Source organism: Garra rufa, chromosome 4 (assembly GCF_049309525.1).
Source record: "Garra rufa chromosome 4, GarRuf1.0, whole genome shotgun sequence".
Lineage (NCBI taxonomy): Eukaryota > Metazoa > Chordata > Actinopteri > Cypriniformes > Cyprinidae > Garra > Garra rufa.
This window is the reverse complement of record NC_133364.1, coordinates 52,141,867-52,166,986: the sequence shown is the minus strand read 5'-3', so window position 1 is coordinate 52,166,986 and position 25,120 is coordinate 52,141,867.

Here is a 25,120-nt window from a genome sequence, read left to right as displayed (position 1 = left end):
GCTATCAGGAGATTTTGGAGCACTTCATGCTTCCATCTGCTGAAAAGCTTTATGGAGATGAAGATTTCATTTTTCAGCACGACCTGGCACCTGCTCACAGTGCCAAAACCACTGGTAAATGGTTTACTGACCATGGTATTACTGTGCTCAATTGGCCTGCCAACTCTCCTGACCTGAACCCCATAGAGAATCTGTGGGATATTGTGAAGAGAAAGTTGAGAGACGCAAGACCCAACACTCTGGATGAGCTTAAGGCCGCTATCGAAGCATCCTGGGCCTCCATAACACCTCAGCAGTGCCACAGGCTGATTGCCTCCATGCCACGCCGCATTGAAGCAGTCATTTCTGCAAAAGGATTCCCGACCAAGTATTGAGTGCATAACTGAACATAATTATTTGAAGGTTGACTTTTTTTGTATTAAAAACACTTTTCTTTTATTGGTCGGATGAAATATGCTAATTTTTTGAGATAGGAATTTTGGGTTTTCATCAGCTGTATGCCAAAATCATCAATATTAAAACAATAAAAGGCTTGAACTACTTTCAAATGTGTGTAATGAATCTAAAATATATGAAAGTCTAATGTTTATCAGTACATTACAGAAAATAATGAACTTTATCACAATATGCTAATTTTTTTAAAAGGACCTGTATATAGAAATGTCCTATTGGCACGTTATTTGAGCAGACTTGCTTTTAATTTTTTTTGCTTTAGCATTTATGGCAAATAAAGAAAAATCTTGTTACTGTTCAGATTTTGTGAGCAGATGTCGGAATTCACTGGATACTACCTGATAGAATAGTCTCTCATAACGTCATGAATTCTCCTCACACATCAATGCTATTTTTAATTAGTTTGAAATAAAAGAATGAAGGAGAGCACAGATTCTAACTTATACACCTATCCAGCCAGCTATGACATGTGGGGCCCAGATGGGTTAACTACGGGTTCCGTGGGAACTGTGTGGGCATGGGCTTTGGCTGGGTGAAATCAGCTGGTCCCATGTAGGTTTTGTAGTATGAGTCCCACATAGGATGCCCATATGAGCTGATTACATGGGCCCCATAAGGGACAGGCATGGGCCAAGTGGGTATGGGTTTGATCTGGGAATACATATATGGGTCCTGCATGGCATATTTATGGGCCAAGTGGGCATGGGTTTGAACTGTGAATGCATATATGGGTCCTGCATAGAATTTTTATAGGCCAAGTGGGCATGGGTTTGAACTGGGAATGCACATATGGGTCCTGCATAGAATTTTTAAAGGCCAAGTGGGCATGGGTTTGATCTGGGAATACATATATGGGTCCTGCATGACATATTTATGGGCCAAGTGGACATGGGTTTAAACTGGGAATGCACATATGGGTCCTGCATATAATTGTTATAGGCCAAGTGAGCATGGGTTTGATCTGGGAATACATATATAGGTCCTGCATGACAAATTTATGGGCCAAGTGGGCATGGGTTTGATCTGGGAATGCATATATGGGTCCTGCATGACATATTTATGGGCCAAGTGGGCATGGGTTTGATCTGGGAATACATATATGGGTCCTGCATGGCATATTTATGGGCCAAGTGGGCATGGGTTTGATCTGGGAATACATATATGGGTCCTGCATGTCATATTTATGGGCCAAGTGGGCATGGGTTTGATCTGGGAACACATATATGGGTCCTGCATGGCATATTTATGGGCCAAGTGGGCATGGGTTTAAACTGGGAATGCACATATGGGTCCTGCATAGAATTTTTATAGGCCAAGTGGGCATGGGTTTGATCTGGGAATACATATATGGGTCTTGCATGGCATATTTATGGGCCAAGTGGGCAGGGTTTGATCTGGGAATACATATATGGGTCCTGCATGACATATTTATGGGCCAAGTGGGCATGGGTTTGATCTGGGAATACATATATGGGTCCTGCATGACATATTTATGGGCCAAGTGGGCATGGGTTTGATCTGGGAACACATATATGGGTCCTGCATAGAATTTTTATAGGCCAAGTGGGCATGGGTTTGATCTGGGAACACATATATGGGTCCTGCATGACATATTTATGGGCCAAGTGGGCATGGGTTTGAACTGTGAATGCATATATGGGTCCTGCATAGAATTTTTATAGGCCAAGTGGGCATGGGTTTGAACTGTGAATGCACATATGGGTCCTGCATAGAATTTTTATAGGCCAAGTGGGCATGGGTTTGATCTGGGAATACATATATGGGTCCTGCATGCCATATTTATAGGCCAAGTGGGCATGGGTTTGATCTGGGAACACATATATGGGTCCTGCATGACATATTTATGGGCCAAGTGGGCATGGGTTTAAACTGGGAATGCACATATGGGTCCTGCATAGAATTTGTATAGGCCAAGTGGGCATGGGTTTGATCTGGGAACACAAATATGGGTCCTGCATGACATATTTATGGGCCAAGTGGGCATGGGTTTGATCTGGGAATACATATATGGGTCCTGCATGACATATTTATGGGCCAAGTGGGCATGGGTTTGATCTGGGAATACATATATGGGTCCTGCATGGCATATTTATGGGCAAAGTGGCATTGGGTTTGATCTGGGAATGCATATATGGGTCCTGCATGGCATATTTATGGGCTGAGTGGGGATGGCTGGATGGGTTTGATCTGGGAATGCATATATGGGTCCTGAATGGCATATTTATGGGCTGAGTGGGGATGGCTGGATGGGTTTGATCTGGGAACACATATATGGGTCCTGCATGGCATATTTATGGGCTGAGTGGGGATGGTCGGATGGGTTTGATCAGGGAATGCATATATGGGTCTTGAATGGCATATTTATGGGCAAAGTGGGCATGGGTTTGATCTGGGAACACATATATGGGCGCTAAGTTTGGTTTAAACTGCACTATTAAAAATAATAATAATTTTACAGAAAATAACTGTTACTTTTTTACAGTAGTTTTCTGTTATTTCAAATTACATTCATAACTTAGTAATATTACTAACAATATCTGTAAACTAACAACTTGACTGTTATTTAAGGTCCAATATTAAAGACAAATTACAGTATTTTTTCTTTTTTATAAAGGAAAATTACTGTATTATGTTTACAGTATTTTTTTTATTTTTGTTAAAAACTTAGTAAAAATTACAAACAATATCTGTAACAAATTAACTGTTATTTTAAGTATTAATACAAATTACAGGAATTTATACAAAAATATATATTTTTTACAGTATTTTTCTGTTTTCTTAAATTACTTACACATTGACGTAAAATTACAAAAACAATCTGTAATTAAATAATGTAGCTCATTAAGGTTTATGTCCATACTAACAATTTAATGTTCTTTTTGTAATTTGAAAGTAAATCTCATTAGTTTTATATTTAGTTGTATTTTACATTAAAACTAAAAAATAAAGATAAAATAAAAATCCACAAATCATGTAACCATGCAATAAAAATGTATTGCATTAAAAATGGTTTATTTTTATAAAGAACAAATTAACCAATAAAGAGTGAGTGTATAATTTATTTGCAGAAGTCGTTTCAAAAAGCAATAGCACAGTAGTACAAATGACAATACGTTTGCAGTCCTCTCTGGTGGAATATACAGTAGGATGATAATTTAGTGTGAGGAGCAGGGCATAATTTAAGTTGTTAAATGCTGAAAAAGCTATAGCGAATTCACTATCGCTTAGTTGACGCGCGTTTCTTATTTAAATCATGCAATACCGGCGGAAACACGGCAAGTCGCAATCTATGGTACCTGCGACAGCCAATGATTATCGCTGCCGTTAATTATTCTGGCCAATGACTAGTAGGGAGCCGGGGTCCCGGCCAAGATGGCGTACTAGATGGCAGCATAGTTTAGCTACTAGCAGAGTCTCAACGTTTTTTCCGAGTTCTTATACATTTCCCTAACTGTTGTTTGTCTAATTATTTTCTTCATCATCTGAGGATGGCGGGTAGAGGTAGAAAAGTGGAAGAAAAGGTCGTGATCAGTAACAGTAATGATCATGATTACGCTGAAGTGATGGAAGTTTCTGTCGAAGCTAATAAGCGTCTCTTGGAGGATTGTAGTGCTGATGATCTACCTGTTACTCCTAGCAAGGTGCACATTATGAAGAAAGTGCGTCCTGATTGTGAGGAACACATTTCTAATTCGGATATCCTTGAGGCAATTTACTCCCTCGGTAAAAGATTTGACACGCAGGAAAAAAAGTTGGAAGAGCTGACGAAGAAAATTGAAGAGAACTAAGGAAACTACACTTGACCTCATAACCTGCAGACCAGTCCTAGAATTACAAAGACTTTACCTAGATATCACACCTATGATTGCAAGATATCTGTTAAAAATCACTACATTTGGAAAGGATCTGCTGTGTACAAACATCTGAAAACGTCTTTAAAGGAACACTCCACTTTTTTTGGAAATAGGCTCATTCTCCAACTCCCCCCGAGTTAATAAGTTGAGTTTTACCGTTTTGAAATCCATTCAGCCGTTCTCCTGTTCTGGCGATATCACTTTTAGCATAGCTTAGCATAGATCATTGAATCCTATTAGACCAGTAGCATCACGTTCAAAAATGACCAACGAGTTTCGATATTTGTCCTATTTAAAACTTGACTCTTCTGTAGTTATATCGTGTACTAAGACCGGAGGAAATGCAAAGCTTCAATTTTCTAGGCTGATAAGATTAGGAACTACACTCCCATTCCGGCATTAATAGTCAAGGAAGTTTGCTGCCGTAATAAGGCTGAAGCAGGAGCAGTAATACCACGCAGCACATGTGCAAATGCTAAACTAGCTGGGAACTCATTTCTGATAATACTCCGCCTGCTTCGGCCATATTACGGCAGCAAACTTGCTTGACTATTACGCCGGAATGGAAGTGTAGTTCCTAATCTTATCGGCCTAGAAAATCGCAGCTTTGCATATTGTCTTAGTACACAATATAACTACAGAAGAGTCCAGTTTTAAATACAACAAATATGGAAACTCGTTGGTCATTTTTGAATGCGATGCTATTGGTCTAATAGGATTCAATGATCTATGCTGAGCTATGCTAAAAGTGATATCGCCAGAACAGGAGAACATCTGAATGGATTTCAAAACAGTAAAACCCAACTTATTAACTCGGGAGGAGTTGGAGAATGAGCCTATTTCCAAAAAAAGTGGAGTGTTCCTTTAAGAAGGCAGTTTCACATACACTTTCAATCATAAAAGTCTTAAAGACATATCATCTTACTGATTGTGTTTTTAATGACTTTGCAAAAGAGGAGAGATTTTAATAAATAAATAAATATAACAAGAAATTGATTATTCACATAAGTAAAACAAGTCAAGTAGAATCGTGTTGTAAATGTACATTAATTGAAAAAAAAATTTAAATATAAAAAATTATAGATTTGATACTAATAATTGTGGAAATGCATTATCATATGCATATAATAGATATCAGTGTGTAAACGGGACTTTTATTTTGCTGTGGTGATGTGTCATAAAGCTGCGCCTGCTCCTGCATCTGTTGTGATTCGGTTGAAGGTTTGTGGTTTTAAAGTTTTTAAATCAATGCAAACTGTTCTGTCCACTTAAACGTTTTACAAGCTATGAAAAATAGATGAATCAAGCTTATAACGCTGTAATGCTTTAACATTATTTTGTGAGTAAAACATCCTCATATTAATAACAGAAAATGTGCGTCTCATTTCGCTCCCTGTAAGTTATGTGAATCAATACATCGTTCAAGTTCAGGAAAGGAGTGAGATAAACTAATAATCCGAGTCATCTGAACAGAATCATTTGTAAAATGATTCAGTGATTCGAATCAGCTCATGCTGACGACAAACGAGAACAAACACAAACCTGTATTGACTACTTTTCCAAACCAACTGAAAATGTTTTCATGAAAGTGTGATCTATTTCATATTATGAACAAATAATTGAATACCAATATAAACTAATACTATTAACTTTATGTATAATTTGTAATATATATTTTAATCAGGTCATTGTAGTCCAATGTAAAATTAAAAAATGAATTATTGTTAACTATAACGTTGTAATGCTTTATTTAGTGTTACTTTAATAAAACGTTATTCTTTAGTAACAGAGAAGGTGCGTTTTATTTCGCTCCCTATATCATGAAATCGTGTGATGATAAGAAGTGATGAGAGAAACTGAGAATCCGAATCATTTGAATCAAATCATTTGTGAAGTGATTCAGTGATTCGAAACGCTCGATTCAGCGGCACGCGGACTACAAACGAGAACAACAAACACAAACGAGTGAATGACAACCGAGAATGATTTCATTCAAGTGTATTATATTAGATATGAAAAAATAATTGAATACCAAATGTAAATATAAAATAACCTACCTAAATTTTAACCTTTCTGTGTAATTTGTATATATTTTATACAAGTTATATGTATTAACTCTGACTGTCTTACTAGTGCATTGACTACTGAACTAAGAGCAGATTGATACACACACACACACACACACACACACACACACACACACACACACACACACACACACACACACACACACACACACACACAGATTTACCTTGCATATATTTTTCTGTTAATTATTCTCATCTTAAACAGGACAAAGTGTACAAACACACAGAAAAACTCCTGGAGAATCAACAGAGATCCATGTGACACTATTATAAAGATGGCGTTTATTAAAGAGGAGAGTGAAGACATGAAGACTGAAGAAACATTCAGAGTCAAACATGAAGATACTGAAGAACAAACAAAGATGGTGTTTATTAAAGATGAGCATGAAGACATGAAGATTGAAGAAGCATTTAGAGTCAAACATGAAGATACTGAGGATCAAACAGGTTGGTTTTTATTCTCTAAATTGAACTTATAACAGAAATCAATGATCTTTATGAATAATGTCACACGAGTGTAGAAATGTTCTGACATTTGACAGAAGTGTTGAGATCACATACTAGTGCAGCTGAGAAATTGTCCATTAGTTATTATGATGTCATGCATTTAAGTTGTAACAATATATATATATTGGTTTAGGCTAATTCCATATGTGACCCTGGACCACAAAACCAGTCTTAAGTCGCTGGGGTATATTTGTAGCAATAGCCAAAAATACATTGTATGGGTCAAAATTATTGATTTTTCTTTTATGCCAAAAATCATTAGGAAATTAGGTAAAGATCATGTTCCATGAAGATTTTTTGTAAAATTCCTACTGTAAATATATCAAAATGTAATTTTTGATTAGTACTATGCATTGTTAGGACCTTTATTTGGACAACTTTAAAGGGGATTTTCTCAGTATTTTGATTTTTTTTTGCACCCTCAGATTCCAGATTTTCAAATAAATGTATCTCGGCCAAATATTGTCCTATCCTAACAAACCACATATCAACAGAAAGCTTATTTATTGAGCTTTCATATGATGTATTTTCATTAATTTAAATTTCATATTTAACCTTATGACTGGTTTTGTGGTAACTGTTTTCTGTAACTGTAAACGTCTAATATTAAAACCATTTCTAGCAGCACTTTGACCAATTTTGCAGAAGTACTAAGAAAATAATTTATTTTGCACAAGGCAAACCTTGTAAACACTTAGGCTACACCTAAATGAATCCACACACAATTGAAAACAGCCTTTTTTCTTCTCCATCCACACCAGCGTTTTTAAGCATTTTCATCCACAGAAAACATAAAATTTGCCTTGCTGCGCATACGTGAAACCTCATAAAAGCTCACTGAGACTATACAAATGGAACACTTGATACTTTTTCATGCAATTCTTCTAATAAGATCATTGAATTTGCCATTTTTTGTAGAACAAGACAATGTAGGACACATAGAAAAACAGTACAAAATAGGAGAAAACAGTGCTGTGAATATAAAGCAAGTCAGACAATAAAACCAACAAACAAAAAATAAGCCAAAACAAAAGCAAACATTGAAGTTAAATTCTGATGAAATTACAATCTTTGTGTGCCTTTTGTCAGGACTGAACTTGGTAAAACTTCTTTTAAATATGCCACCACTTCGGACTGGAATCTTCTCCAAAAGGAGATAAAGTTACAGAACTTGGTGTCATATAATAATTTTAAGTCTTTATTGTGTAATTTAGTGAGAAACCAAATTGTGTGTGATTGTTTTTAATGTGTTAGTTGATTTCTTTGTAATGTTTGTTGTAACTCTGTTGTTAAATGGCTGCCTACCTTGGCCAGGACACTCCTGGAAAAGAGATTTTAATCTCAGTGAGTTTTCTTTCCTGGTTGAATAAAGGTAAATTAAATGAATGAAAATATGAGGTGTAAGATTGTAATGTATAAGTTGTACAGCTCTATGTATTGTGTGTGTATATACAGGAAAATGAGAAAAAAGGATAAAAAGAAGGAACAACATATATTAAATAACCAGGTAAAGAGAGGAAAAGAAGAAAATAATTCACATAATATCAATATAATCAAGTAAATAAATAGATGAGCACTGTTCAGGAGCATCAGAGTGGAGCAGTAGGTAATACTTACTCCAAGGTACTGTATTTGAACATTTAACGGTATTAACCAGTGGTTCTCAAACTGGGGTACGTGAGGTGATGGAGGGGTTATGAAAAACAAAAGGCTGCATTCATTCAGTTCTTCCCCAACTTAAGGTTAATGTGATGAGTTGGCTTCAGTTGGGCTCAGGTTGTTGTTCTGTGGTGTTTCACATACATTGATTAATTTGTGGCGACTCAACACAATATCAAAACTGACCGCCACCAATAGATTTTCCAAAAGGCTTTGACTTTGTTGGACAAACATGAATACTGTACATGTTCAATGTTTTTATATCACTGCATCTCTGAAGGAAAAGGTTCAGAACCATCTTCAGAAAATTTTCAATAAAATGAATGTCTGCGTGTAATTCCTGATAAAGCTATCAGTCTCGGATGGAGCATGTGAGTTCTCTCAATCTGAGAGCCAAGGACTCTGCTCTCTTCTCTCTGTGCGCAGTCATTTCTAGAGATGCACCGATTACAACTTTCTTGGCCATTTTTGATTACCGATTTTTCAGTAAGTGTGACCTGCCGTTTCCGATTTTTGCTGATTCCGATTTTTTTATTAAAGAACTGTAATGAAAGCATACAGAAATATTTTCTTTAATTCAATTATTTATTTATTATTAACAGAAGAAATTAATAAACATTACAGGATAAAATAACTTTAACAAAATAAAGTGCTCTGCGTCTTGAAAATGTTAGAAATAAAATATAACATAGTAGGCTTACTAACAAAATTCTACTTCTCTTCAATGAATTTTATTATGGAATAATTTTTTAAACATTAATTACAGGATTATCTCACAACAAAAACTTTAATAACAAAAAGGGCACTGTATTCAAACAGGTAGAAATAACAATGCTATAACTAACTAAATGCTATTACTTGAGCATTAATGGCAATGTTTTCTTGATAAAGAGATGCCATGAACACTGTGCAGGGATCATATCAAACGGAACACAGTTCATTCACGGAGCTTACTTCTAACGAGCTGGTTATCTGAACTGGTGTGTTAACTAAGAGAGACATGCAAAATATGCAGAGCAGGGGGCGCGACTACTGGAATTGAGAACCACTCACATGTCCAGCCAACCTAAACAAGTGCTCACTTACCAAAAAACCAACAGAATGCATAGCTGATATTAAAAACTGAAAGGCGAGTAATTTCTTAAAAAACAAAGGTGTTAATTATTGGACCTAAAACCTCCACATGTAATAACCTAAAACACTGTATAATACTAGACAGCTGCTCTGTCAATTCATCGTCATCAGTTAGGAACCTAGGTGTGCTATTTGATAGCAATCTTTCCTTCGAAAGACACATTTCTAGTGTTTGCTAAACTGAATTTTTCCATCTGAAAAACATCGAAATTACGACCTATGCTGTCAGATTCAAATGCAGAAACGTTAATTCATGCGTTCATGACCTCAAGGATAGATTATTGTAATGCTTTATTGGGTGGTTGTTCTGCACCATAGACTGTAAAAAAAGATGGATGACACATCTCTGCTTCATTTCACTATAGAAAACTGAAGCTAATGCGTCTCAATATGGCTGCTGCCATCTTGGGGGAAATGACATAATTTGGAGCCAGAGTCTGCGCAGTAGTGTCGCGATGCGGAACCGCGGTATCAAAGTCCTGCCCAAATTCCCACAGTCTCAATCGCAAGATCACAGTCATGACACCACACCCCGTTTTTATAGCATTAAATAATACCTAAAAGCGAACTTATTAGAAAAACGAACACCTGAACATGAATAAACAGTATAAGAACTACCTCAAGATGGAAACCATCTTTGGAAAAAAAATATTTGAAGTGTAATTCGATTATTTATTTTGGCTCACGTCCCATTAGATTACATGGAGAGGGCGGGGTTTATGACCTATACTGCAGCCGGCCACCAGGGGGGCGATTGAAAACTTTTGGCTTCACTTTTCGGGACTCGTACGGCACACTTGTTCTGCATGCTTAAAGGGATAGTTCACCCAAAAATGAAAATCTGATGTGTATCCCCCAGGGCATCCAAGATGTAGGTGACTTTGATTCCTCAGCAGAATACATTAATGTCCTAAGACACGAAACGATCGGTTTTTGTGAGAAACTGAACAGTATTTATATCATTTTTTACCTTTGATACACAGCCACGTCCATCTGTCCTGAGCACGAGCTTATCATCCGGCTCGTGACATGTGAACGCGCTCTGGCGTAGTATACGCAAACGCCGGAAGCGATCTGTCGCATGAATACAACACTCATTGTTTACACAGAGCACAGAGATTGTGGGTGTAGCGGCTATTCAAAATGGTAATTACTTGCGCTTATCCTGATTGTTCAAACCGATTTAAAGCTAAAAGATTACGTTTGCTTGCGCAAACTCATCCGGGACTTTTCACTGATTTCCCCTTCCGGCGTTTGCGTATACTACGCCAGACTGCACCGGTTTTCGTTAAAAAATCTTCGTTTGTGTTTTTCTGAGGAAACAAAGTCACCTACATCTTGGATGCCCTGGGGGTAAGCAGATAAACATCACATTTTCATTTTTGGGTGAACTATCCCTTTAATGACCCATTTCCCATCCTCTGACAGTCAGTTTTGTTTTTTTCCATCAAAACTGAAATTTCCTGGCTTTTTTCATGACAACTGAGGTCTAGGGGCTATGTAACTACCATATAAGTTTCAAAACAGTCAGTCCACAGCAAACTGCACACAGCCTGCTTAAAGTAGCTGTTCCTTTAGTCACCACCCCGAGCACCAATCACCGTCCCACTCTTCTTTTGTCAAAACACTGACAACATCGCGTCCATTGCTGAGCAACAACAACAACACATAAACAAGTCGAGAAAACGCTGTTCAGTCGATAGATGTTAGATGTCGAAACTACATCATTGCACAGGCTTCCGAAAAACAATAATATAAAAGACCAGTGGCACGTCAAAATCGTCAAATCAACTTCAGCCTCTTTCACGCAGCCATTCCGCAAAATACATGGATAATGTGTCCCATGATTTGTTTTGTAATTGTTTGATTTGGTTCATTTAGTTCACACACATTTTTTTCGGAATCTGTGCTTGCTTTACACACAATCCGTAAAGATCCCGTAAAGACATGTGGCATTTGGATGTGAGATGAAATGCGACACGTACGTTTCACTAAACTCAAACTAACCTGAGCTGATAGTGAGGAGCTCCCTGATCGCTGCTTCATTCCACTTTGCACATATTTTTTCGTTATGAAGAGTCACACGATAACTTGCATCACCACTACAACACTGCCTTTACAAAGCAACAGTTATGTAGCTTACTACATTCGTTGTTTGAAAAAGAAAATACATTAATTATCATTCTGAAACATCCTGTTGAGTATTACCAAGCCACAGCAGGCTACACCATACATGACTGTAGTTACCTGTGGTTGGCCTGGCCGTGCGTCACTCAGAATACAACAGGCCAATCAGAAGAGAGGCTAATGAATATTAATTAGAGAGGCCAAAATCGATCTCTTCTTGACAGAGCTCCTAAAAAATAGTGATGGGAAGTTCGGATCATTTTACCGACTCAGATCTTTGAGTCTCGTTCAGCAAAATGAACGAATCTTTTTTCGAGTCATTTCGTTCATTTTGTTCATTTTACCAAAATATAATTAAAAAGCTACGTGTTACTTCCATAACACATGTACTGCTTGTACAAACGTTGATTACACTAAACAAGACAAAACTATAATACTATTAGAAAAAGAAAAGTTTAATTTATTGTTTACCTGGGTCTTCAGTCTATGATTAGCTCTCTCACCTCTATCTGTACAGGTTTGAGTCATTCGTTCATCACGTGACAGTCCCATACGCTTTTCCTATGCTGCCTGAGCCGGAAACAGAATTGATTAGTTCATTTCTCGAGTCTTCGGGTTTGAGACGTTCGTTCATAGTTGCGCAATTGCGCATGCGTGACTGAACGAATCACTCCCCGAGACGACTCGTTCTTCCCGAGTCACATTAAAGATTCGTTCAAAATGAACGAATCGTTCAAGAACGACCCATCACTACTAAAAAAGGAGCTGCAAAAATATATTGAAATAGATTTTGGCACTTAGACTGCAAATATATATTCCTAGGACATCAACTAAAATTATCAAAAAAATTATCAAATCAAACTAAAATAAAGCTCCAGAAATGTGTACAATATGGGACCTTTAATAAAACCCTGATATAAGATCTAGCACAGTGTTTCTCAACTCCAGTCCTCGGGACCCACTGCTCTGCACATTTTGTATGTTTCTGAGTCTGACACACTCAGTTCAGTTCATGAATCTTTCTACTAATGAGCTGATGATCAAAATCAGGTGCCTTAAATGAGGAAGACATACAAAATGTGCAGAGCAGTGGGTCCCGAGGACTGGAGTTGAGAAACACTGATCTAGCATACATGCATTACATATCTACATGTTTTGATGTTAATTGCTTTGTGCCATTAAACTGGGGTTAACTTTTATCTTTTTGTTTTTCCACCTTAGACCTAACAGCGCTGAAAGAGGAGAGAGAAGATCTGAATGAAACTGAAGAGAAATATCAGTTTGAGAATCTTCATGATTTCATATCTGGAGAAAAATCTTTTTGTTCCTTAGAGTCTGAAAAGACGTCTAAACAAAAAAGTGCTCAAAAGACAGAAACTATGAGTAGTTTCATTTGTTGTCAGTGTGGAAAGAGTTTCAAACAACAAAGATACCTTAAAAGGCACATGAGAATTCACACTGGAGAGAAGCCTTACACCTGCAAACAGTGTGGAAAAAGTTTCATTCGTAAAGGCTGCCTTAACATTCACATGAGAGTTCACACTGAAGAGAAACCTTACACATGCAACCAGTGTGGAAAGAGTTTCACTCGTAAAGGATGTCTTAACATTCACATGAGTGTTCACACTGGAGAGAAACCTTACACATGCAAACAGTGTGGAAAGAGTTTCAGACAAAAAGGAAACCTTGACAGGCACATAAAGATTCACAATAAATAGAAGCCTAACAGATCTCTTTAGCATGGACAGTATTTTAAACAAAATGTCTAGAACGGATAGTTACGGTCCTTGATTCTGATTGGCCACAATCAGAGCTGTTGTAAATTACTCTACAAATATACACCTCTTTGTTTCTCGGCAACCAAAATTAAAGTAAAGGTCAAAAGTTTATATTCCCCTTTCAGAATCTGCAAAATGTTCCCTTGTCAAAACAATCCTAAAGAATTTCAATAAGAATCCTATACAGGGCTCCTACAATGGTATCAATTCTAATTCACATTTAAAAGCAATGTGTTTTGTCCATGGTACACTTTACCGTGTCAACTAGCTATATTGTGTTGGACTGAGCTTAATGCAGAAACATGCAAGGAATAATCTGGACTATGGACAAAGTGTTTGCTCTGTCTACGATTTAAGAACTTCACATTTGTATATCATAAATTGAAGGGAGAGCTCACAGGAAGTGCACTGTTTTTTGATTGAAGCACAATAAAGGACACTGTTAGCATTTTAACATCAGTGAATGGGTTTAATTTGCGCACATCAGTTACTTGCTCACTTCTACCACCAACATTGGCGGCTTTGTGGAAGGCTGTAATAATAATTTTTTGGAATCATTCCTAAAGGATTGTATTAGACGACAATGCTGGACAATATATCGAACGATATTGTGAGGCACGTTTAGTCAATGAAGCCGGTGCTTTGATTAGTAGTAAATTACGTGCATTCGATATTAAGCTCGATATGGCGTAGCTTGTCAGAGATTTGCGTCTCTGTGTATTAATTGCCGCTCCAGCGGAACCTGAGCGAAACGCACGTGATGGAGATTTACTACTAATCAAAGCACCGGCTTCATTGACTAAACGCGCCTCACAATATCGTTCGATATATTGTCCAGCCCTAAGTACTTACACCGAAGCTTGGAAAGCATCAGATTTCTGCCACCATGACCCAGTTGTTCGTGAATGTCTCGAGGTATGAGATGTGACACATGCTGATCTTTTGATAACAAGATGGGATGTTTCCTTTCACTTGGCATGGCTGACTTACAAAATCTTCCTCCCACTAGCAGCAGACCATCATGCAACCTAGGATCCAAATTATAAACAGAACTGTTTCTTTTAACAACACTTCCATCCATGAGCTCAGCAATTTCCTCTTGAAATTGTTCCTGTTGGCTGAAACGAATGATGCTAACTTCTGCCTTATACAGATCCTCAACAGTTAAATTTTGTCTGCCCAGAGATGCTTTAAATTCCTGTAATTTTGCATCTACAGCAACACTGTCAATCTGCTACAAAGACAACTGCTTTCGTTTGCAACAACTTCTTCAGCATGATGTCAACCTTTACTGCCAGGACAGCCGCTGTAAGTTCCAAACGAGGTATGGTCACAGGTTTCAATGGTGTTACTCTGGACTTACCCAGCAAGAAAGCTACATGTACCATGTTTGCACTGTTCAGCATCTTCAAATAAGAAACTGTGCCATAACCAGCTTCACAAGCATCAGCAAAGTGATGTAAACAAGCATGAGTGGGCAGTCCAAAATCCATGGGTTTAAAACATCTGTTCACCTGGAACTCTGCAACTTTGTCCAACTCAGAAATCCAAAGGTTCCATTGTCTTTGGAAAAGTGATGGTATATCGTCATCCCAGCCTAAAGTCTGTCTGCACAACTCTTGTAAAAGCACTTTAGCAGGCAGAATAAGTGGAGTGAGAAAACCCAAAGGATCATAGACAGAGCTTACCACAGACAGAATGCCTTGCCTTGTGCAAGGTTGATTTTTCAAGGAAATCTTGAATTGAAAAGAGTCAGCTTCCACACTCCATTGCAGACCTAACACTCTTTCAACGGGCAACTTATCTCGATCTAGATCCAGCTGCTGTAAATCCTTGGCTCGGTCTTCCTCAGAGACTGACTGCAACACCTTGCAACTATTGCTGATCCACTTTGCCAAACGAAAACCTCCTTTCTGACATAGAGAGGTGAGATTTTTAACCGTAGAGATGGCCACTTCCTCAGAGGAGACACTCTTCAAACAATCATCAACATAGAAGTTATTGTTGATCGTTTCAATCACTTCTAATGGGAAGTCAGCTTCATTGTCCTTTGCTGTTTGTTTCAAGGCATAGCATGCGCAGCTTGGAGAAGACACAGCTCCAAAAAGATGAACTGTCATCCTGTATGTAATGGACTCTTTAGTCAACTCTCCACCAGGCCACCACAATAAACGAAGAAAATCTACATCCTCCACAGCCACTTTAACTTGATGGAACATCGCTTCTATGTCTGCCATGAAAGCTACTGGTTCTTGCCTGAATCTCAGCAATACACCTACCAAAGAACTGGTAAGATTAGGACCTTGCAACAGTTGACTATTAAGTGATGTTTCTCTGTATGTTGCCCCACAGTCGAACACAACTCTCAATGATCCCTTCTTGGGATGAAACACCCCTTGATGAGGAATGTATCAAACTTTGCCATCCACACGATCAAGTTGGTGATCTGGTACCTTCTCAGCATAGCCTTTGTTTACAACATCAGCAAGAAAATTAGTATACTTTGCACAAAACTCTTGGTTTATTTCCAGTTTCCTTTTTAGACCATGCAGTCGTTGCTTAGCGACACAGAGGTTGTCAGGTGTGACATCAGTCTTGAATGGTAATCTTAGGCTGTAATGTCCATCCTGAAACGTGACTGTATTGTCCATTAGGCTCATGGACCGAAGATCTTCCCTTGACATTTCTCTTTCTTCAGCAGTCCTTTCACTGAAATCATGATTAAACTGATTGTTAAGCAGCTCTTCCAATTTAACAACTGAAATTCTGTTAACGGTAACAGCAGAATGGCCATCTTCATTCTTATGGTCACCATTTTCCTCCACAGTCCCATTGACAACCCATCCCAATAGGGTCTTAATGGCAAATGGCCCATTACCATGACTGTTTATTATTTTATATGGTTCCATTTCATTAGCTGCATTAGTTCCAATCAGTAGATCAACACCTGCTTGAATGTACGGTATCTTTACCTTGTCCAAGTATGACCACTTGGATAACTCCTCTTGAGTAATGATGTTCTGAGAGTTAACAGGCATCTTTTGCTGTGTGTAGACAGCAGGAAGTGGGAAGAAATGATTGGTGCTTATACCACTGATTTCCAGTCCGTTAATAACACTGCAAGACACAGACTGTTCCTGACCCATGGTGCGAAGGAGAATGTTGACCTTCTTTTCACTCAGATTCAGTTCATTCTTTAAGTGCTCTGAACAAAAGGTGGCAGAACTTTCTGGGTCCAGAAAAGCATATGTCTGCATTACTTTGTTACCTTTTACTGCTTTGACTTGGACTGGTATAATGGACATCAGACTTCTTTCAGTCCCGGCCCAGTCCAGTTACCTCTCTGTGATATATGTGCAGGATTGTGGGGTGTGTTTTTCCACAAATGTCACAATTCAGACGATGCTCACATTCCTTACACAAATGTCCAGTCTTTAAACAACCGAAACAAATTCCCTTGGCTTTCAGGAATTCGATCTTGTCTCGTTGAGTCCTTTTCTTCAATGCAAAACACCTTTCCAGTAGATGTTGGTTTGTACAAAACAAATAGTTTTCATTACACTTAAGGTGCTTTCACACCGGACGCGAATGAAGCGGCAAGCGCGAGTGATTTACATGTTAAGTCAATGCAAAGACGTGAATAGCCATCCTGTGGCGCGAAACGCGCGAATGAAGCGGCGCGCATTGCCGTCGTTCAAAAATCTGAACTTCGGCGAAAATCCCCGCTGCGTTAACCAATCAGGAGCTTGCTCTAGTAGTGACGGAGACAGAAATCCGAAACAACAATGGAGGACAAAATCACTGTTGCTGTCTGTGGTTACTCGGAGCTGTACGATACATCTTTGGACTTTTGTAGAAACAGGAATAAAAAGGATCTTGCTAGGAAGAAAGTGAGTGAAGAGGTCTGAAAATCTGGTAAGTTTTAAAAAACGCTCTTTACTCAATTTGACCTACATATACATACATATTGAGACTACAAGCAAGCTAAAGCTGGCAAATTGAGCTCATTCACCTATTTTACAACTACTTTCCCGCTGACAAGTGGCAGAAGCCCCTCCCATGACGCGAATTTGCGTCTGTTGGGAAGAAAATGTCACGCGCGAATAACACGAGTAAACTCAAATGTTCAAGCGTTCAACTACGTTTTTTCCACGCAAGTCGCGTCCGGTGTGAACGCACCATTAGACACAGGACAGAATATTTGCTGTAATGAAGCATTGCTAGACTTCTTAGCTGGAACAGAAGCAGCAATATCAGTGGCAAAACTATTTCTTATAAAGGGTTTGCGGGTTTGACCTCTGGATATACCTGTGCCATGCTTGTCTTGGATGTCTCCAAACACAGGATCAGATGCCATCTTGACCTGTTTTTCAATGTCAGAGAACCTTGCCCTGCCATGACCAGACTCCATAATCTCACAAGCCTTAGCTCTCCATTGCTCTCTCAGCTTGTAAGGTAACTTCAATACAACCATTTTCATGTTGCTAGGCATGTTAAGTTCTTGCATATATGATAGTTCATCCATTGTGTTGCAAAATGTACGCAAAAACAAGGCATAAGCCTTAAATCCCTGCACATCCTCAGCCTTCAAAGTGGGCCAACCCAAAGCTTTCTCCATATAGGCAGAAGATACCTTAAATTCATTACCAAAATGTCCCTTTAGTAACCTTTTTGCCAAAGCAAAGCCTCTATCAGGAGCCATATATTGGCAACTGCGGACCAGGTCTTTAGGCTGCCCCCTTGTAAACTGCTCAAGGAAATACAACTTATCTTTTTCATTGGTTGTTTTCTGCTCAATGCCATGTTCAAATGCTCTAATAAATGGAATATATTGTAATGGGTCACCATCATAGACTTGAATCTCCCTTTTTGGTAAAACACGAGGATTTGCTTGCTGTTGAACAAGGTAAGTTGTTAATTCCTCTTGACTTTTCAGAACATCAAGCAAGGGATCAACCGGAGGAGGAAGAACGTGAGTTCCATGATGAATTCCCAAGTTATCTTGTGGCATTTGAGCAGGATAATGGAGAGTAGATTGTTCAGATGCGTGGAATATTTGTTGATCGTTCCATCCTTTCCTATGATCCTCCATTTTGAGAAGCAGAGACATCAGCTGCTCCAGTTGTATCCACCGGCATTGAATTCACAGGCACATATTCATTTGCATTGGGATTTAAACATTTTGACTGAGAAGAATCAAAATTGAGGTTATCAGTTGCATTGACCACACCTTTTTCGCTCTTCTTTGATTTTGAACTGGAACTGTGTGAACATTTGCTTTGATTATCAGACCTTTGCAACACGGTGATCTTCGCTATTGAAGCTGCTATTTGAGCATCCAATTCCAATTGCTCCTTTTTCCGTCTCAATTCCTCCTCCTGAACTTCAATGGCATGTTTAGCCTTCAATGCAGCAGCCCGTGCAAGAAGGGCGGCCTTTTCCACCTCTGCTTGAATACATGCAGATGATACAGAAGAACTAGTACTACTGCTACGTGAACTGCGTTTACTACATCTGGAGGTAGTATGAGACACATTTGAGACATTAACTCCAGGACCAACCTCAATCTCCAAGTTACACACTTCAGATATTTTCTGACATTCTGGCTTGTCTGTTAACCATTTATTTACCCGGTCCAAGAAATCATTGTTTGATATCATCTTTGCTTTGAACCATATTTCATGTTTTTCAGCCTCATCAACCGGTAACAGTGACTCATGAGTGTCTTTAGCCTCTGAACACAACCTCTTAAAATCCTCAAAATCCAAACGTACCTCAGGTTCATATTCTTTGTCTTCACATATTAACCTGTTGATTGACTCTTTTAGTTCCTGAGCCTTGTTTAACTTTGACTTTCTTAATTTTTGCAAGGTGTCAAGTTTTTCTACCAAAGCTTTAGCTGTTAACTTAACTGGTCTTTTTTCTCTTTCAGACTCATTTTCAACACCAGGCAAACCTTGATTTGTCACAATAACCCCATCAGAATTCATACTCTTTTCATTTTCCATTTTGCAAACAATTGTGAACAAACAGAATTAACCCAGATGAGTAATTTCAGTCAGAAAGTTACTGGCAACCAATGCATTGGAATTACGCTTTACCTTATTGTGTGCACACAAAATTTCATATGACCATCGTAATGATGTTGCAACAAACGTACCTATAATCCAGTTTATCGGACCTGAAGAGACGACCGTGCAGCGTAATCCATGACAATGCAGCAAATCTGAAGAAATACAATCCAAACGAGTCAAATCCAAATTTTAAATCCAAAGGCGTCTTGACGAAGCAATGTCCTCAATTGCAGAAACAAGAAGCCTTTATCCAAGCAAACGACGTCCTTCTGTCCGAAGCAAACGTGTTGACTTTAATCCAGCGATGAATCAAACGATGGCCCACCATAACAAAGTGGCGTTAACATGCCATACACACGCACAGGCCACTGGAAGCAAGTTTCCATACTCACTAGTGAAGCACAGTTTTTGACTTTTGACTAACAGCTTTCCATTAAGCCGCTGCCATTGTTTCACACTGCCACCCAGTGGCCAAGCAAAACTTTACCATTAATGGCTCCAACACTTGGCCTCACGTCACCTCCTTTCCTTTTCCTTTCCTTTACCCTGTGTGCTGTGTTTTTGCCCTAGAACTTTAATATTGTGAGATTCCGGTTGCTCTCCGTTGTCACATGACGTTGCGTCATCTAGGCGGGAATTTTTGCCTTGTCCATATATGGAGCGGCATCTCTCAAAAAGTTTAGAAACAGTACTCGGTGATAGATCCTGTGGATTACTTCTTTTGTTGTTGTCTGTTTTTTTTCCCCCTTGGACTGAGTCTTTTTGTGGAGTATACTTTTTTGTTTTGGGATACTTACCTTGTAGGACATTTAAACAACCAGCTTTGTGGTTTTGCGCTCTTGGAAGATAAAAGACTACCAATGAGACCAATCTGAACTCTTGTATATACTGTACAGTTAGGACACTGAGAGACTATTGCAAGCTATTGGTATCCGTGGCAGACTGATGTACCATGTCTGCAGGGCTCCCAAAATCGCTAGCCTGACTTCCCGGGGCTATTGTGTTTTCCAGTCGGGCTACCAAAATGTTTGACCAGACTGCCCGACAGGCTATCGTAAAGTAGAGGGCTCCTGCAGGTCCTTAAAAACTCCTCAACTTAGTTGTATCAAATTTAAGGTCATAAAAAGTTTTAAATATGTAAAATAGTATAAGTAATGTCCTAATAATAATTTAAGAGGTCTAAGAGGCTGGATTAAACTTCAAAAGGCAATGATGTCTTTGAAGAAATATGCCCCCTGCACATTTCAAAGACAAAATCTGGCACATGTCTTTATATGAATGTATCTGAAGGGAACCGTCTGTCCTCAGAAACGTGTCGTTGGCATTTTCATTTCATGCCTGATAAAACTATGTTAATGCTGCTTTGTGTACAGCCGTTACTATGGAAACCGTAATATTTCAGCGCTCCTAAAGCGCCCCCTGGTGACAGAGAATCAATTTTTCATTTCCAATACATTTTTTTCAGCTGTTTATGGTTTGATTGCAATTATCGACCAATGTTTTTATGCAGCAAACACAGAGTTGTAAATGTAAAAAGTTAAGGTGCCTTCTAAAAATCTAAACAAGTACAGTAATAGTAAAATGGTTTCATATGAGGTGTGCATATAGTATGGGACGTCCTGAATAAGAACTGATCATTGTTTTTTTCTACTTATTAGAAATGGGTTTTTTATACCCCAAGTGTAATAATGACCCATATCTTAAAAATGCTACAGTAAAATGGTTTCATATGAGGTGTGCATATAGTATGGGACGTCCTGAATAAGAACTGATCATTGTTTTTTTCTACTTATTAGAAATGGGTTTTTTATACCCCAAGTGTAATAATGACCCATATCTTAAAAATGCTACAGTAACATGGTTTCATATGAGGTGTGCATATAGTATGGGACGTCCTGAATAAGAACTGATCATTGTTTTTTTCTACTTATTAGAAATGGGGTTTTTATACCCCTCTAAAGTGTAATAATGACCCATATCTCAAAAATGCTACAGTAAAATGGTTTCATATGAGGTGTGCATATAATATGGGACGTCCTGAATGAGAACTGATCATTGTTTTTTTTCTACTTATTATAAATGGTTTTTTTATACCCCTCTAAAGTGTTATAATGACCCATATCTCAAAAATGCTACAGTAAAATGGTTTCATATAAGGTATGCATATATTATGGGACGTCCTGAATAAGAACTGATCATTGTTTTTTTCTACTTATTAGAAATGGGTTTTTTATACCCCTCTAAAGTGTAATAATGACCCATATCTCAAAAATGCTACAGTAAAATGGTTTCATATGAGGTGTGCATATAGTATGGGACGTCCTGAATGAGAACTGATCATTGTTTTTTTCTACTTATTAGAAATGGGTTTTTTATACCCCTCTAAAGTGTAATAATGACCCATATCTCAAAAATGCTACAGTAAAATGGTTTCATATGAGGTGTGCATATAGTATGGGACGTCCTGAATGAGAACTGATCATTGTTTTTTTCTACTTATTAGAAATGGGGTCAATATACCCCTCTAAAGTGTAATAATGACCCATATCTCAAAAATGCTACAGTAAAATGGTTTCATATGAGGTGTGCATATAGTATGGGACGTCCTGAATGAGAACTGATCATTGTTTTTTTCTACTTATTAGAAATGGGTTTTTTATACCCCTCTAAAGTGTAATAATGACCCATATCTCAAAAATGCTACAGTAAAATGGTTTCATATGAGGTGTGCATATAGTATGGGACGTCCTGAATGAGAACTGATCATTGTTTTTTTCTACTTATTAGAAATGGGGTTTTTATACCCCTCTAAAGTGTAATAATGACCCATATCTCAAAAATGCTACAGTAAAATGGTTTCATATGAGGTGTGCATATAATATGGGACGTCCTGAATGAGAACTGATCATTGTTTTTTTCTACTTATTAGAAATGGGGTTTTTATACCCCTCTAAAGTGTAATAATGACCCATATCTCAAAAATGCTACAGTAAAATGGTTTCATATGAGGTGTGCATATAATATGGGACGTCCTGAATGAGAACTGATCATTGTTTTTTTCTACTTATTAGAAATGGGGTTTTTATACCCCTCTAAAGTGTAATAATGACCCATATCTCAAAAATGCTACAGTAAAATGGTTTCATATGAGGTGTGCATATAGTATGGGACGTCCTGAATGAGAACTGATCATTGTTTTTTCTACTTATTATGGGTAAATATACCCCTCTAAAGTGTAATAATGACCCATATCTTAAAAATGCTACAGTAAAATGGTTTCATATGAGTTGTGCATCAGTGGTGTAGTCGGGGCCATACGCATGTATACTCCGTATGCTTACTTTTTCCCCAGGGCTGTTTGCGTATTACAACTTCTGAGGATCAATATTAGCGTATACCCTCCGTATACTCACTTGTTTTGCTGATTAAGACGTCCCTAATCTACTCCTGTTTTAGCGTCCCCTTTAACTGTATCCCAAGTGTTTTTTTTTAACTCGCGAACGTTTGTTGTAATTGGTGCATTTTTGTTTGAATTCTGTCGTTCCCCGCCCCCGACGACGCAGTTATCGAGCATCATTCGCAGGATGCCAGCGAGCGAGCACAGTGTTCATCGATTGACGACGGAAGATGGTTTCACGTTGAGGCAGTCAGGTAATAAACGTATTTGAAATTAGTTTAATTACAGCTACCGGTAATTACAGTCTGTTATGCCGTTGCTGATTTATGATGCCTTTGCGTCATCATGATTTCGTATATGGCAGAAATATAACGTTATTCAAGCAGCACAGGATTTTTGAAGTTATAAACATTTCAACTTGATAAAGAAGCATATACATGAATCAGAAATTGATCAGAAATTATGTTTAAAGGAGCTAACAAGCCACAGACAGAAAGTCAAATACACAAAAAATACTAAAATTGCCATCATGGTGAATATTTGCATAAAACAGTCTGTTAACGTTATGTGTTAAATAAATGCAGCATTTGGCATAAAATCAGAAGGCTGCTTTGGGATTTGTGCATCTGCTACTGACTGTCATTTAATGTTTATCCAACAACAAATTTAAATTAAATAAAAATTGTAATGACACATTACGAGGTTATCCCACTGCAAATACCTTTTAAAAAGCAAACATTTGTGATGTGTTATCTTATGTCTTATGACAAAGTAAAGACTTGGGTAGATTATGCGACCCATGTTAGTTTAATGATGCATAATTCAAGTCTATCTCTGTCTCTATCTCATCTAGAAAATGGTTGGAAGAGGAGAGAAAAGGAAAGTCAGTCTAACTGACTATTTTGGAAGGTAGGCCAACTAAAGGAAATTTCATAGTGTCCCACTTGTAAGGGTAAATGTTGGCTTTTGACCTGTCAGCCAACAGCAAAGGTAATGATTACTTTTTTACTTTTAGTGTGCAGAGTAAGAGAAGCCATGTAGGCCAGTTCTACTCAAAAACCAGCACAAACCCAAGTCAGACCAGCACAGCCCAGACCTCCAGCACAGGCCATTATCAGACCAGCACAGGCCCAAGTCAGACCAGCACAGACCAGACCTCCAGCACAGGCCCAAGTCAGACCAGCACAGGCCATTATCAGACCAGCACAGCCCAGACCTCCAGCACAGGCCATTATCAGACCAGCACAGACCAGACCTCCAGCACAGGCCCAAGTCAGACCAGCACAGCCCAGACCTCCAGCACAGGCCATTATCAGACCAGCACAGGCCCAAGTCAGACCAGCACAGACCAGACCTCCAGCACAGGCCCAAGTCAGACCAGCACAGGCCATTATCAGACCAGCACAGCCCAGACCTCCAGCACAGGCCATTATCAGACCAGCACAGACCAGACCTCCAGCACAGGCCCAAGTCAGACCAGCACAGCCCAGACCTCCAGCACAGGCCATTATCAGACCAGCACAGGCCCAAGTCAGACCAGCACAGACCAGAACTCCAGCACAGGCCCAAGTCAGACCAGCACAGGCCATTATCAGACCAGCACAGCCCAGACCTCCAGCACAGGCCATTATCAGACCAGCACAGACCAGACCTCCAGCACAGGCCCAAGTCAGACCAGCACAGACCAGACCTCCAGCACAGGCCCAAGTCAGACCAGCACAGCCCAGACCTCCAGCACAGGCCATTATCAGACCAGCACAGACCAGACCTCCAGCACAGGCCCAAGTCAGACCAGCACAGGCCCAAGTCAGACCAGCACAGCCCAGACCTCCAGCACAGGCCATTATCAGACCAGCACAGACAGCTCAGGTCTTTCCAAAGTCATAATAGGAAAATGCTTACTATAGTGATTTAATATTTAGTAGAGTAGAAAGTAGGTTAGTATTATGTGTCACTCAGTTATAGTCTTTTGTTTGCTCATAATTTGATGGGCATCTCACAATGTGGCTGGATTTATAACCTGCTCAAG